Here is a 5806-nt window from a genome sequence, read left to right as displayed (position 1 = left end):
CCCTGTGTCCTTGACTGATGCAATTTTCTTGGTTAAATTATATAAAAAGTATTTATTAAGTGGCAGAAATCAATTTAATCTGCATTCTAACTAAAACACTCCGTATCAAAAGAAAATTTAAACATATGTAAGTGAACCCTGGCTGCCAACCTTAATTAGTTTTTTCTGCTGGAGGCTATTTTTTTCCATATTCAGGCTCATGACACCATTTTCAGGAGATTCTTTTTTGGTCAGGTTCTTAAATCCTATGCTGATGAAGAAACAAAGTTTTTTTTTTTTTTTTTTTTTTCCCCTGCAATTTTCTCCATAAGTGCTAGGCTTAGTTTTTATATTTCTTCTCAGCATTCAGTTAAGTTAGAAAGAAAAGTGAAAATGGGGAGGGCAGAAGATCTTTCCTCTCTTATTCCCTTAATGCTCCAAACTTTCATTGTAAGAATCTCTTATTTTCTAGGAAGAGGCAATCAGTTGTTTCCCTCTGCTGTTGATCAACTGTGAGAATTCAGGCAACATAGCTGTCCTCTCTGCCCCTAATTTTTCTCATTTTCAAAGTCAGGAAAAGAGTATCTATGTTCAGGCTTACTTTGAGAATTTGAAACAATAACACATGTAAAAGAATATAACAGGGTAAGCTACCTGCTGAGCTACACCCCCAGTCTCACAGATTTTCCAGTTTGCTTTAGTCTTTCTGCAACTGCTTTTCAGATTAGTGTGGTTACTTTACAAACTTACTCCCCATCCCCTTTATAGAATTTTTTTTTTAAAAATGATAAGATAATGTTACATAAAATTTACAATTTAGCAAATTTAAAGTGTGTAGTTTGGCATTAAGTTTATTCACATTGCTATATATTCTTCAGAATTTTTTTAACTCACAAAACTGAAGCTCTGGACCATTAAATAATGCCCCAACCCCTCTTCCCCTCTGGTCCTGGCAACCACCATTCTACTTTCTGTCTCTAGATACCTTATTTCAGTGGAATCACACAAAATTTTCTTTTTTGTGGCTGCCTTATTTCCCTTAGAATAATGTCCTCAAGGTACATCCATATTACAGTGCATCGAAATTTCCCTGGTGGACTTCACTTTTTAAAAATGAGCTTTCTTTTCATTTTTCATTTCACCACCTGTTGAAAAATAATGATGTCCCTTATTGCTGCATATTGTTATTGTAGTAACTTTAAAGTGACATATGTGCTTAGAAAGCAGCCTCTAGTTGTTAATATTATGTTCCTTCTGAATATTCCACTTTGGTATATGACATGGGACTATTTATTACTCTGAATCAGCCAGGGTTCTTCTCCATAGGCAAGACTGCGTCAGCACTCTTTTTCAGAGTCACAGTCAAATATTTAATGAACAAAAAGGAATGCTGTAAAAAGCTTACTTCACAAACTTTAACCATGTAGACTATCTTGTTTCTGAGAATTCCCAAGCAACTTGAATTTAAAATGCTCATTTTCCCCACTCATGCCTCCTGTTACTAGATTCCTTTCTGGGCTCCACTTCAAGCCTTGATTTCTGTGTTCTTTCTTTCTGTTTGGAACGTACATCGTCTCGGAGTTCCTGGAACTCTGCCGAATGTGGTGATTTGGGTCTCCTCCAAGACCTTCACTGAATGCAGATGCACTGTTAACTTCCCTGAGCAGGCCCCTTGAACGTGGGCAGAAGGCCATCTTGGTGGCTAGAAGGAAATACTTTCCCAGATTAAACTAGTGCAACTACCACTCTCCCCTTGGTAGCCTGTGGACATTTTTCTTTTCTCCTTCAGGGTCAGGAGGAAATGCCTCTGGGGTGGAGGTGAGGCCCCTGGGAGAGAGAGAGAGCCAGGCAGAGGGGGAGATGCTGGGGTGTGAAAGCAAAGTGAGGAAGAGAGAGATGGGCAAGGGAGAAATGAAGGATGGAGGCCAGGCAGAGATCCATACAAAGGTTTATTTGTCAAAGTTGACAAGTAAAGGCCATCCCTCTACAGAGTGGAGAGAGGCGCTGGAGATATTCAGGTATTCAGCTTTTGTGGGGCAGGGGTTTGGAGTTGGAGTTGTGGCGTTGTGGGATATGCTGGGGGTGCTTGCATCAGAGCGAGGCAGGTGGGGAAGAGCATGGGATTGGTTTAGGTCAGTGGCACCATGGAGCTTTCCAGAGTCAAGAGGTCGTGTCCTTCTGGGATTGGCTTAGGGTAGGTCACTAAAGTGGGTGGGGAGAGTTTGGGTAAGAGAGAGTACAGGAAAGTGGAGCTTATAAGATGGTTCTCCAATGTTAAATCAATACCTTATAGTGTGAATTCCTCAAATGGTGGTCAACATTTCTTGTGGAAATAGACCCAATGATTCTCAACCATGGCTTCTCCAAGTAAGGTATGCAAGTTTTAAAAATTAACTTATTTAAATAAATTTTTAAATTGATGGCCTTCAAGCCAAACTCTCTAGTGTACCTCTGCTTTCCATTTTATTCATCTGGAATAATTTATCCAAGTCCTCCTCTACATTCTAGTCCTAATAGTCTTTAAAAATTCAGCTAAAACTTACCTATTTCAGGGAACTTTCTCTGATTTAAAAGCTTTGCTGTATATAATGATATTTACAAGGTGATGCATTTATTTATTTATTTAAGAGGTAGATTTCTGAAATGTTTGCAGATTTCTTTATGGTTATAGAATTTGAATGCATGGGAAAAATCTTTATTTAAAAGAACTATAGTGAACTCTAAAATGGGAATGAATGTCCTTGTAATTTCTCTGTTACACAGGAATGTTTATATCTATCCATATCTTAAATCTACATGTATATGTATATATAGTTAACTCTAATGAAAGTTAATTAGCAGAATTTGTGTTTGATACCCAATATGTGCTTCCTTGTAAATATTTTGGTTGTGATACGTGATTAAGGGCCAGGACTCTACTAATTTTATATTCCTCAGGAGTAACTAGCATAGTACTCAGTCCACAATGGGTACCTAGTTCCACAATTTTTTTGGTTAACAATTGTTTTTTACTTGGATTTTCAATAATGCTCATCGATTTTGTTTTTACTCATTTTAAAAAACATATTTATTGAGGCTTAATTGAAATATAATAAATTTCCCTAAAGTATATACTTTTACACTGTTGTTATTATTATTTTTTTGATCTTAGGGAACAGACCCAGGGCCTCATGTTTGAAGGCAAGTATTCTACCACTGAGCTATATCCCCAGCCCCATGATTTGTAAGTAAATTTTAATATACATATAAACATGCTCTCTCTCTCTCTCTCTCTCTCTCTCTCTCACACACACACACACACACACACACACACACGTGGATCACCCCAAAAGTATTCTGTGCCCCTTTGGAGTATTCTTTCTCTCCTTTCTGTTTCCCCTCTATTCTGGGCAATAACTAATCTGCTTTCTGTAACTATATATTGGCTTCCATTTTCTAGAATTTTATATAAATTAGATTCTACAGTATGTGCTATTTTTAGTCTGATTTATTTCACACAGCATTTGGAAATTAAGTTACTATGAATATTCATGTATATGTCTTTGCATGAACATATGTTTCCATTTCTCTTGGGCGTATACCTAGGAGTAGAATGGCTGGATCATATGATATGCATATTTAACTTTTTAAGAAACTGCCAAGAACTAGTTTAACCATTTTATTTCTCCACTGGCAATATATGAATGTTCCAGTTATTCTGCATCCACAACCACACTTGGTATAGTCTTTTTGATTTGAGATCTTCTAAATGTAGTGCTATCTCATTTTGGTTTTAATTGGCATTTCCTTAATGACCTACGATGTTGTGTAAAGGCTTTGAGGACACTTATGTTCAAATCTTTTGCTCATTTTTTTGGTAGATTATCTGGTTTTTATTATTGCATTTTGAGAGTTTTTATGTCTTCTGGATATAAATATCCTTATCAGGCACATGACTTGCAAATATTTTCTCTTGTTCTGTGGCTCTTTTCATCTTTTAAAATACTATCTACCCAAGAGCAGAAGGACTAAATTTTGATGAAGTCCGGTTGACCAACATTTTTACTTTGTGGATCATGGTTTTGGTGTAATGTCTACAAAATCTTTATATAACCCAAGGTTACATAGATGTTATTCCATGCTTATAGTTTTAGGTTTTATATTAAATATTTTATCCACTTGGAGTTATTTTTATATAATGGGGGCATAGACAAAGTCATATGGGCATATGAATGCCATTTTGATAAGACAGTTTGTAAGACTTCTGTCCACAGATTTGCTTTCAAAACTGTTAAGAATCAATTGCCCATGTATACGTGGGTTCATTTTTAGACTGCTGTTTCATTGATCTATCTGATTTTGTACCATTGTCACACTTTCATGATTAGTATAGTTTTACAGGAAGTTCTAAAGTCAGGTAGTGGAAATTCTTCAACTTTGTTCTGTTTTTTCTAAAATTTTCTGGCTATTCTAACTTCTTGTATTTCCATATGAATTTTAGCATCAGCATATTGCTTCCACAAAAGATCCTTCTGGAATTTCAATTGATATTGCATTAAGCCAATACATCAACTTTCTGATCCTGGGCATCTTAACCATAGTGAGTCTCTCATCCATAAATGGAATGTATCTGTTTTTAAGAGGTCTTCTTTAATTTATCTCAGCTAATGTGGTTTTCAGTGTATTGGACTTGCACACGTTTTGTCAGATTTATCACTAGAGCATATTCATGATGTTCTTGTAAATGGTATTTTAGAATGTAAGAGTAGATTTCTTATTGACGACTTGTATTAGGTTAAGAAAAGTTCCATTTTATTACTGTGTTGCCAAGACATTTTCTTCTTCTTTTTAACATTTTGTTCAATTCTTTTCTACATTGATTAATATGTTTTTCTTTATTTAGTATGATGAATCACATTAATTGATTTTTCAACAAGGAATATTATACTTTATTGAGGAGTCAGATAATTATAATTTGAATAGGAATTAGTTAAATCAATTAGCAAATGTCCATTTCACAATTCCTAAAGGAAGTTAGAAATTAGAATTCCCTCTTCTCTAGCCTTCTCCTTCCTCAAGCACAATCTCAAGGATAGTTTCACTTTCCAGCTCCGAAGGCAGGCAAATCTGAAGTGAGAAAGATGGTTGCTGCCTACATAGAAGTAAAATAAAATATCAGACGAGGAGCTGGCTGTAGCCAAGATTTTGAAGTGCACATATGTAGGTGCATATTTCTCTGTTGTGCTTGATCTGGTCTTCCTGACCCCCTTGTTAGCACTCCCTCCCTGCTTTGCAGCTTCTGGAAGTACCCACCAGTTTCCCTCACATCTCTCAGCTTCTCCAAAGCTACTTTCAAGTGGGGACTGTGGAAGAAAGTTTCAGTCTATGTGAGTGACTATTGAGTAAACTTATTAATCTCATGACATGCCATTAGAGTTTTATTTTTAACTTTGGAATTAATTTTTTTTTTCTCTTTTAAAAACAACTTCTGACCTCATTCACAGGTTTGAGATATTGTTGGGGAGAAGGACAAAGAATTCTCTGCACTACTCTCAAGGCTGACATTTTTTTTTTTTTTAAAGATGGGCACAATATCTTTGTTTTGTTTTTATTTTATTTTTTTCATGTGGTGCTGAGAATCAAACCCAGTGCCTCATACTTGCAAGGCAAGCGCTGTACCACTGAAGCCACAATCCCAGGCTCAAGGCTGACCTTTTTTTATTGATAGAAAATAATTGCCTATCTTTGTGGGGTAAATGTGATGTTTTAGTACATTTTTTTCACTGTGTATTGATTACTTAAGGATACTTAAGTTATACATTATCTAAAACATTTATAATTCCTGTGT

The 5806-nt window shown here is 35.8% G+C and overlaps 1 long non-coding RNA gene across 1 annotated transcript; it reads left to right on the top strand.

Annotated features, from left to right (window-relative positions):
* Positions 1-1698: 1698 nt before the first annotated feature.
* Positions 1699-3204, top strand: LOC120887298 (uncharacterized). Its single transcript, XR_005730482.2, has 3 exons — positions 1699-1797; positions 2273-2351; positions 3131-3204. It is a non-coding gene; the product is annotated as an uncharacterized LOC120887298 (long non-coding RNA).
* Positions 3205-5806: the final 2602 nt, after the last annotated feature.

This window comes from Ictidomys tridecemlineatus, chromosome 10 (genome assembly GCF_052094955.1).
Source record: "Ictidomys tridecemlineatus isolate mIctTri1 chromosome 10, mIctTri1.hap1, whole genome shotgun sequence".
Classification (NCBI taxonomy): Eukaryota; Metazoa; Chordata; class Mammalia; order Rodentia; family Sciuridae; genus Ictidomys; species Ictidomys tridecemlineatus.
The sequence above is the reverse complement of the archived record's forward strand: the minus strand, read 5'-3'. Positions and strand labels throughout refer to the sequence as shown.